This window comes from Canis aureus, chromosome 19 (genome assembly GCF_053574225.1).
Source record: "Canis aureus isolate CA01 chromosome 19, VMU_Caureus_v.1.0, whole genome shotgun sequence".
Taxonomy (NCBI): domain Eukaryota; kingdom Metazoa; phylum Chordata; class Mammalia; order Carnivora; family Canidae; genus Canis; species Canis aureus.
In genome coordinates, this window is record NC_135629.1 from 19,546,694 (window position 1) to 19,557,930 (window position 11,237).

Sequence of the window (11,237 nt, forward strand, 5' to 3'; positions counted from 1 at the left end):
TCATATACAAAGGCTCTGAGGAAGACCAAAAAAAGCCACAAGTATGCCCTGGGAATTCAAGCTATTTTGTGTTGTGGAAGGATAAAGAAGAGCAAGGAAGGTGAGCTAGAAGGAGATGATATACTCAGCAGGGAGAATCCCACACACACACTCAGTTTTGAGTGTTTACAGTGAACCCTTCGTATGGCCTAGTTTGTCTCCCTAATGTGAGAGGAAGAACTATCATCCTTGTTTTTACATCTGAGCTCGGGGAGAGGCAGCAAAGAAAGAAGGAGAGGATCCTGACTGATTCTTTCCACAGCTGCCTCCGAGTGGAAAATGAAACTAACTCCTCTTCCAGTCCTGCGCAGCACCTCCCCAACAAGGCTGCTTTGCTCACATATTCCTGACTGTGAGAACAACCCACCAACCGTGTCACCAGTTGCACCGCTGCCCCCATCAGCACCCATGGACATGCATTCCCCCCAAATGACTGTGGAATGCCTGCCGCCAAGGTTAAAACATATTCAGGCCTCTCATGAGTCCCGAGCTTTGAACCAACCTCCAACTTTTTGTGGTTATAGTTCATAGTCGGCTGGCAAAATGTGACTTCCTGGTTTTAAGATAAAAGGCTTGGGGTGGGAGGCGGGACAAGACTAAAAAATTCTACTTGACATCAAATGGCTCTTGCAACGTAGAACTTGAACGAGCAAAGCACAGATGAATCTTAATCATCCTGATTACATTTCTGAATTTGTACACACTTTTAAAATTTCAGAAGAAAGAGATTTGGTGGAGATATGTTTGGGGTTTCTCTAGCCTCTAGGCATTTGGGAAAGACTTGGGGATATATGCTGATTTGCAGCATGCAGCTGGGAGTAAAGGGCCATGATCTGGGGGAGGAGGAGAGAGAAGAGAAAAAGAAAAAGCTCCACTGTAATGGATGTTCCAAAAATCACAGAGATGAGGTGGGGCTGGTGGGGGAGGGATTGGCTGAGCTCTTCATACGGTTTTATTTAAGTTGAATAGAGATAATCAGCTCCGCTGTTTATTTCCATACCAAATTCTCGGGGGCCAGAACTCTCACATTCCTAACACAGATAATTTTAGCAGCAATCTTTCTGGAATAGAAAATGTGCCAAAGACACTTCCTGCGAGAGAGTTTCCAAGAGAATCCAGAAGAGCCTATCCTGGGCTCCTAGAAGCAAGACAGCTTTTCTTCTCACTCCTGGGTGGCCAATTTTCCTGTGACAACACCTCATACTTTTCACTTGATGGCATTTGACAAAGGAGAACCCAAAGCAAGATAAATGCTCACCCACTTGACACTCCATCTCGGTCTCTTTATCATCCCAGTTAGAAATCTGGGAGAGGAGAGCTGGCACCTGGGATCAACTCTAAAACCTTGTTTTAATGATGATGAGGCAGGAGGCATGGTTTTTAAAAGCAGAGGGTTTTGGCATTAGCCAACATGGTGCAGAGCACTAGTTGGGCAACTTGGATACATTACTTCTCCTTGCCTTAATTTCTTCATCCACAACATCTGAAATCTCATAATGTTGACCTCAGAGTGTCTATTTTGAAATTATGTGAGCTGTGGTTTCTGTCATAATGATGTCATGCACAGACTGATTAGCATACTCCAGAGCCTCAAGAGATGTTTGCTCTCCTCTCGTCAAGGAATTTTTCAGTTTCCTTAAGAACAAATGAGGTATCCAGCCCCCATTTTTTTAATTGTGCCAAGATCACTTAACATGAGATCTACCTTCTTCACAGATCTTAAATACAGTATTGTTAACTGGCACAATGCAGGTCTCTAGAACTTAATCATCTTACATAACTGAAATTTTAAAATAGTCAAATAGCAGCTCTCCATTTCCCCTCCCCTTGGCCCTTGGAAAGCACCAGTCTACTGTCTACATTCTACTACATTGTAAGTCTCATATAAATGGCACCATGGATTATTTGTCCTCTGATTTGCTTATTTCACTTAGCATAATGTCCTCAAAGTTCAGCCTTGCTGTTGCATATGGAAGACTATCCTTTTTGAGGGCTAAGTAATATTCCATTTTGTGTGTGGGGTGGGTATATCACATTTTCTTTATCCATTTACTCACCAGTGGACTTTTAGGTTGTTTGCATATCTTGACTATTGTGGATCATGCTGCGGTGAACTTGGGAGTGCAAATATTTCTTCAAGATGCCAACTTTAATTCTTTGGGGTAAATATCCAGAAGTGGGATTAATATGGTAATTCTATTCTAAATATTTTGAAGAAACTCCATACTGTTTTCCATACACAATTTTACATTCCTGTTAACAGTGTACAAAAGTTCCAATTTCTCCGTATACTCACTTGTTATATGTGTATATGTATATATATGTGTGTGTGTGTATTTTTAATAGTAGCCTTCCCAGCAGGTGCAGGGTAATATCTCATTGTGGCTTTGCTTTGCATTTCCCTACTGATTAGTGACACTGAGCACTTTTCCTTTTGTTTGTCGGCTATCTGTATGTCTTCTTTACAGAAATGTCTGTTCAATTCCTTTGCCCATTTTTTAATCAGCTTTTTTTTTTTTTTTTTTTTTTGGTAATGAGTTAAGTTCCTTATATATTTTGGATATTAACTCCTTATCAGATACATGATTTGCAAATATTTTCTCCATCCTACAGGTTACTTTTGCACTTTGTTAATTGTTCCCATCAAGCTTTTTAGTTTGATCTATTCCCAGTTGTCTATTTTTTCTTTTGTTGCCTGTGCTTTTGGTGACATGTCTGAAAGGCCATCACCGAGGTCAAAACCATGAAGATTTCCCTGTGTTTTCTTCTAGTAGTTTTACAGTTTCAAATCTTATGTTTAAATCTTTAATCCTTTTTGAGTTTTTATTTATCATATGAAATAAGGGTCCAATTTCCTAATTTTGCATGTGAATATCTGGTTTTTCCATTACCATTTAGTGAAGGTATCCGGCCTCAAATTTAAGCTTTCAGTCTCTGGGAACTTTAAAAGAGGGAAAGTCTCTCCTCATTGACAACTTCAAGGCTGAAAACTTTAGATTGTAACTTCACCTTATAGAATCATTCATCAGAATTTTTCTTAAACTTATTTTTCAACCTGTTATCACCTCAGGGGTTCATTCTATACCTGTATTATCTGGCAGGGAATATAGCATTGTCTTTCCTTGGAGTCAGAGTGATTGTTGTTGTTGTTTCAAGATTTTATTTATTTATTTGTGTGAGACATAGACAGAGGAAGAAGCAGGCTCCCTGCAGGGAGCCTGATGTGGGACTCTATCCCAGGACTCAGAGATCACAACCTCAACCAAAGGCAGAAGTTCAACCACTGAGCTACCCAGGTGCCCCTAGAGTGGTTTTCTTAAATTGTAAATGGACTGTCCTCAATAGAGGACAGAGAGAAGGCCTTGAGAAAGGGGTCACATGTTCACCCTGATTTTGGCTCTGTGTCCTCATAGCCCACCCTTCCAACTTGGAAATGATACAACTGTTATTGGTGTTTTTATTCTTTCCTTATATGAAAGGTTCCTCTCCAGTTCCTCATTTTCTTTCCTTTCTCTTGCCATTGTCCAGAGCAACATCTATTCTGTGAGAACATTTTTTCTCCAACTTATAAATTGAGGGGGGAAATTACACAGGAGGAGAGGACTGTTTCAGCAGAGCAAGAGAGCAGCCCTCAGAACTCAGGTCTGGATGTGGCCATTCCTGCAAAGCTGCCCAAGCTCTGTGCTCAGCTTCCTTCCTGTCTTTGGCTGTACCATGCCCAAAACACCTAGCTATGCCAAAAAAGAGGAAAAGAAAAAAATCTGTTAAGAAACTGAATATTCTTCCCTTTTGCACTAAATTTCACATGAATGTTTAACCATTCCCTTGGCACTCCCAAGCCAAATGTGAGGATAACAAAGGATTGTCATAACTTCCATTCTTTTATTTTTTCATAACTTCCATTCTTAAAAAACATCGAACCGTCTTCTGAGGTTGACAATTACGTGGTGAATCCTCAGGCTTAGAGCAAGGATCTCGGATTCAAATGCGTATAGGTATTCAGCATATAATGTAAATGAGGGAAGTAAGAGAATGTAAAAAATGATTCTACATAATTCTGTTTTAATTCTTAATTCTACTATTGACTGCAAGGATATTGATTAAAGATCCTTACCACTAGCTGAGTGTTGCATGGTAGGGAGTGATGAGGACTGTGGAAAGCTGAAGAGGGCATGCATTCTTAAAGAGAATAGTCCCTCCTCCTCTCTAGCTGATTGTCGCTCTGTGAAAACAGGAACCCAATGTTGCTGGATCTTCAGTTTTTCAGGAGAAGCCAGAAGTCTCAGATTTTTATGTTAAATCTTCTCATTTTTGAATGTTGGTGAGTAGACCAATCAATGCGATTCTAAGTCAGGATATGGGTTTCCCTTCTGTGAAAGATATAAGTACAAATTTGGAATTTGGAGTGCAGTAATGTTCTTTTCTTGATCTTGGTGCTAATTACATAGGTGTGGTCTTTATGAAAACTCATTGAGCTGGGCACTTACATATGTACTTTTCTGTATATGTTATGCTTTAATGAAAAACTTTTAATTGTGTTGGCAGATACTTCAATTTTTAGAAGAATTTTAAAACATTATCTGGGCCAACATCTCATAGGCCAAATAATGCCCATCTGTGGGCTGAATTAAGCCCTCAAGGTCACTCTTCATATGCTTTAATTTAGAGAACTTAGAAGGGGAAAAAAATTCTGACTTTTCTAGTACTTATTCAAAAGCAGGGGAGAAAGAAAAAGGCCAGACAAGGCTGTGAGGTTCCAGTATGCACAGACATATTTCCAGTGGCCTGAGTACACATAGTGAGCTGTCCGTATCGTCAAGATCACGTCCTTCTCACCCTCACCTGTAAGAGCCTATCTTCAGTTGACTTGCCTATTGGTTCCCCTGGTCCACCATTATTGGGGCCTCTAATTCTTGCTTCACTGAGTCTCCCCCTGTGGAAATTCAGGTCTCACGTTTCCTCTCATTGAAATGAAAGCAGCACACTGCAACCTAAGCTATAGGGAAAAAAAAAAATGAAGGTAATACGAGAGAGAGTAGAAAATAGACAAGCTTTGAAGTCAGACAAAAGTGGGTTCAAATATGGCCTTGACACTAACTAGCAAGGATTTGGCCAACTTACGTATTCACCTTGAGCTTTTGTTTTCTCATTTAAGTAACATTGACATGAATACCTGTTCCCTAAAGGTGAGAAATGTCCAAGTAATTGCCTAGCAGAGCAGTGTTTCTCAAACTTGAATCTGCATGAAAGTTTTGCCAGGAATCTTATGAAAATATAGGTTGAGTAGGATTGTGGTGGGATCTAAGATTATATGTTTCCAACAAGTTCCCAAATATGCCAATGCTACCAATCCCAGAACCACACTTTGAGTAGCAAGGCTGTAGAGTGCTTGATCATGGTATTTAATAGATATTATTTCCCCACTGCCACCCTCCATAGAAACATATACTCCCAATAAGGACTTTGAAATGGAAAGATGGGGATGCTATAAGCACTGATTTTGTTTGCTTTGCATGTGATTCCAATAAGTTCTGAGCCTCTAGTTTTCTTCATAATGGTGACAACAAACTCCATGACGACTTTTACAGGGAGAAACTGAGTCCTTTCAACTTGTGGCAATGGCCAACAAGGTTCCTGAAGTAGGAAATGAGAGAAGAAGAGTTAACTGTGCTCCTTTCTAGGAGACTTCTCTTTGTTTCCTCAAGATGACTTCCAAACTTGCTGGTTTGTTTTTTCATCCGAATGTTTTATTCCACGAATAGCCTAACAATATAAATGTGTTTCAAGTACATGAATAAACAACATAATAATAAAAAGCACATGACTTTCCCAAGAATTTATCCCTGCAGTTCTGAGTTAACCAAAAGACAGCAACTTTCACTTTGGGGGAAGGGAATGAGGACAAGTTTCAAATGTGCTTCAGAGACTCAGAGAGGAGAGGAAACAGGAGGGAAGGAAAGAAATATTGGCCTGCATGATTCGTATGTTCCCCAGAAATGTTTGGAAGGGTTGGGAAGGAAAAGGGAAACTATTACAGAAGATATCAAGTGGCAAGAAAACACACATCTGGTTTTGTACTGGTTTTTAAGGACAGGAAAAAGAATACCTTTTCCCCAGGAATATGAGAAAGAGCACAGTCTGGAGCAAACTGACTTCATCTCTTTCCATACTGGACAAGCCTGGTAATTCACCTGAGTCTAAGTCTCTTCATCTGTATCATAGGGGGACTGATAACGACCCTACTGAATTGTTCTAGGAAGATACTGAAAACCACACATGGGAAGTACTTTGCTCAGTGGCCACTCAGTTTGACAGATGCTCAGTAAATGGGTGTTTACCACCTTCTTCCTCTAGGGGACTGAGGCTGTTGATCACAGACCCTAAGACCAGAAAGAATACTGTACCCCACCCACCCCAATTCCACAACCCACCTAAGTCATCAAGACATTTCTTTTGCTAGGTGGATATTCTACTCCAAGATGCACTCCATTCGTGAGATGTGTCCAAATCAGCACTGCCATCAGTTTTTGCTTAATACCTACTTTGGCCCCCGTGGCCAGGCAGCCCCTCATTCAAAACTATCCATCTAGCCCCACCTCACCTAGCCCTTACCCACATACCACTGACACTGTGTCAGGATGCCAGCAAAAAGCTCTAGGTTTCACTGAAGCTTCCTTCCTCACTAGCTGTGGGAACCTCGGCACATCACTTATGTTTGCTGAGTCTCAACTTCTCCATCTGTAAAACAGGGAAGTGATAAGTATAAAATAAGTCAGTCATTAGCTCAGTGCTGGACACATGGAAGGCACTTTGCCATGTTGATTGTTGTTGTTGCTGTTGTTGTTGTTATTTATAGTGTTCGTGGGTGAGGAAATTGGCATTCTAGGTGAATGGGTGATAAAGCCAATCTGTGGAGGAAAAGGAGGCCCCAACAAACATACAGAATAAAAGCTGTCTGAGCTACTAAAAACTATTTAAGTCAGATGGCTTAAAGCCCATGGTCATTGCACAATAACACACTGCTAAGCACCAAGTAAGGTACAGAAAAGGTGAAGACAGAGGCTGCCTTATAGGTGCTTTCAGGGGTCCAGGTCTATCAGTACTATATGTAGTGGAGAGCTGTGAATGACAACAGCACTGTCCTGCTTGGTTGACCAGATGTCCATGTCAATGGACACTTTTCTCTCCAGTCAGTTTTCCCTCTATCCAAAGACTTCCAAGTATCTCTACCTACAAACCCCCAGACTTGTTCTGCTTTAATAATTAGCTTCTTTCTCCAAATGAAAGAAAAGAAAGTAACCTGAATAAGGCAAGACGAAGCCCCATAAATACCAGATGTAATTTAATGAATTATTTGATGTTACTTAATCATCTATTCAACTGCTATCTCTACTCATGTTCTGAGGATCTGATGGGTACCTGGATTTGGACTTCCCACCTTCTATTTCAGGATCTTGGAATGGCAAGATTTTTATCTAATTTACTTCTTGCTCATTGTTTGTTTGACCCAGATCTGGGAGTCTCCTGATTTCAGATTTGCCTGTCTTCATGGTTTTGACTCCTCACATGATTCCTTGAAACTTGCCTCAGTTTCCCCCAAGCTGCACCTGCCCTTCAAGCTGCATTCCAAATTCATTGCAATAGAAACCCTGTATTTTCTTTAAAGTCTGTGTCCTATGCCTTGGTTAAAATTTATCTTGAATAAGAAAACTGCTATAGTGATTCTGTGTGTTTATAGTCTAACTTTCCTAGTGTTTAATGAGAAAGTGCTTTATTAAGTGAAAGGGAAGTGATATTAAGTAAAACAGAAGCACGAAGATTAGTGCTTTTGTTTTGAGGGTGATTACACAGCACCATGGATCAAACTTTGTCTCACTTTTTTTTTTTTTCCAGCAGCTTCCTCTTCTTCCCAACCTCTAAATGAGGGAGTATCTTTGGAGCCCATTGAACCTCTTCTGTCCTCTGTCTATATTTACTCCCTAGGTAATTTCATCCAGTCCCACTTTTAAATACCTCTGTCTGTTGTGTCTCCCAAATGCTCATCTCCACCCTAGACCTTCCCTTGCTCTCTGGACTTACACATCCACCCACCACCTGATTCGTCACTCGAGTGTCTAACAAGCACTGTACACTGAGAAGATCCAAGCCAAACTCTTCTTTTCCAGTCTTCTCTGTCTTACTGAAAGTACCTTCTACCCTTCCCTTTATTCTTCCTACACAACACAGTTTTTCTTATGTGCTGTATCGAATGCATCAGCAAATCTTATATAGATTCTACCTTCAAAATATATTTAGAATCCAACACTATTAATCACCATCAGTTCTTGCCAAGACTGTTGCAATAGTTTCTATATTGGTCTTTTGTTTCCACCTCTGTTGCCTGACAGTCCTTTCTCAATAGGGCAGCCAGAGACAGCCTAGTAATTCTGAGCGTGGTTGCCCATTGCTTTCACTGTAAAAACTCACATCATCACGATGGCCTGCAGGCCCAATGTGATCAGACCTCTCCCAACCTCAGCTTATTTCCCCTTCCTTCTTTCCCACTTCTCCCTGACACACAGGCCCTATAGCTGTCCCCAAAGATACCAAATATTCTATCCCAACCAAGAGCCTTTGCACTTACCCTTCCCTCTGCCTACAGTACCCTCCCACTTCCATGGATCATCCCACATTTCATTCATGTGTCTGCTCCCATGTGCATGCTACCATAGATCTTTTTTCTGATCTCTGTATCAACAGCATCACTCATACTCCTAACCCCCCTCATCCCTATCTAGCCATTATTTGCTTGTTCTCTCCTGCTACTTGTCACCACCAGCCTCATCATACACTGACGGATTTATTTCTCATCTCCCTTCCACACTGACTTGACTCTCCCATACTCCACAAGCACAGATCCTTTGTTTTGTCACTGCATCCCCAGTGCCCCAATAGTTCCTGCATGTAATCAATACTTTATAAATACTTGCTGAATGAATGAACATTATTAATATCCTGGCTCATTTTCTCTGTGAGTGTAGGTGGACCACAAGTCATTCATAGAATTCAAATCAGAAGTCATGCCTTTTTTTTTTTCTTTGAATATCTGAGTTGTCTCCAATGTTCTTAGCAACCTAGAAAACTGTTTATGATCCTGTCTTCCCGCTAGTCCAGGCCCATTTCAAAGCCACTTTTACAGGACTAGCTCATTAAAATGCCTCCATTTTCACATCTTTCATATTGCATTATTCCTAAATAATTCAGTTTCAAGTTACAGAAACCCAATTCAAACAGGCATAAGGTTAAGGAAAAAAGGGGGGCAGGATTTATTGGTTAGCAGAACTGAGAGATGCAGTTCAAGAGCAGTTGGAGAAAGGTGGTGGAAGGATTTCTCAGGGATGGGCTTCTTTCCTTCTATCGGCTTTGCTTTCTGCTGTTTTGTGTGATTCAGTCTAAAAGTCCCCATGTAGAAGCAAAGATGGTCACCAACATCCCTAAGTTTCTACTCACCAAGTTAGCAGCAACCTCACTGTCGGATCTAACCTGAGATGACGGTCAGATCCACCCAGATCAAACGGCCTGGGAATGTTCAGGGTGGTTTCCTCAAGAAAAGTCAGCCTGCTGAAACTAAAGGAACAAGGATGGTTGCTGAGCAGATGAAAACAGTCCATGCCCACTACGCTGATATTACCTAATGTTCTTATCTTCTAGCACCTCTGTCCTAACCCTGAAATATCTAAGGACGGACAGTAGGACTTGCTTCTTTGTTTCTCCAAGATCCCATGAGGGGCCATACTTGGACTAAACATGCAGTAAATGTTGGATAAGAATGACAGAATCATCCTGAAGCCAAGTAGCTCAACACAGAGGTGTGATGTGCTTTTAAGTATTTTCCATACCAGAAAAATTTGAATTTCCTTTCAGAGCCTCAGTTTCCTTATTTGAACAAGTCCCCTTGATCCTTGCCTCCTTCCTTTCATGGAGTCTGCTAAAATCTTACTGCATGAGCTATCCCTTGCTGTGTAACATATCAGCCCAGTATTGAGCAGCCTTCAAGCAACTGTATTTATTATCTCATAATTGCTGCAAGTGAGAAATCTGGATCCTCTGGCAGCTGTGAAAGGGTCTGCCAAAGCTCCAGGCATGTCAAAGTCCTGCTGGGGAGACATCCACTTCCAAGATTGCTCACATGGATTTTTGCAAAATTCACTTATTGTCTTTTAGACTGAGGATCTTAGTTCCCTGTGAGCTATTGGCTAGAGGCGTCTTCTGGTTCCTTGTCACTGGGCCTCTCCATGACTCCACTCACAATATGGCAGCTGGTTTCCTCAGTGTGAGAGGGCAAGAGCAGAGTGCCAGCAAGGTGAAAGTCACAGTCTTTTGTCACCCAGTCTCACATGTGACATCCCATCATCACTTTTGCCATATTCTTTTTTAAAGATGTTATTTATTTAACAGAGACAGCATAAGCAGGGAGAGCTGCAGGCAGAGGAAGAAGCAGGCTCTCCACTGAGCAGGGAGCCTGACACAGAGCTTGATCCCAGGACTGCAGGATCATGACCTGAGCCAAAGGCAGACGCTTAACTGACTGAGCCAACAGGCGCCCTACTTTTGCCATATTCTGCTCATTAGAATGGAGTGCTAAGTCTAGCCCACACTCAAGGAGAGGGAATTAATGAGGGTACAAGTAGGAGGAATATTTGTTAATGGCAGAGAGTTGTCAAAAATGCAGAATAATATTGTATCACCTGGAGGTGGCCCTAGTAGATTTTCATGTGATGACAATTCCAATACTGGTGGACTAACTACATGGCACCTCACTTTGACAAGATTCTGAGGCCTCAGGACCTCAGTAGGAAAGAGTGCCATAATCAATTAGTGATGTCTGCCATGGGTGAGAAATGGGAGAATGGCAGCCTGAGTTCACATCTTGTTGAGCCCCATTCTCACAGCATCAAAGCAAGTTTGCCTGGGCCTAATAGACATAACAATTTCTCTCTGGCACTAATCAGAGGAAATGATGAGCGGGCTAAAATTCACATATCTGATAGCTGAGGCTGAATGTGCTCTCATCAAATGGCACAGCTTGAGTTACTGTTAACAACTGATGCCTTGTATTACTGGCTTTTTTTTTTTTTTAACATATGCCCACATTCATATTGAACCATTCTGTACATTTGCATCCAGTTTCCCACTACAAACATACTTATGAAATGGAG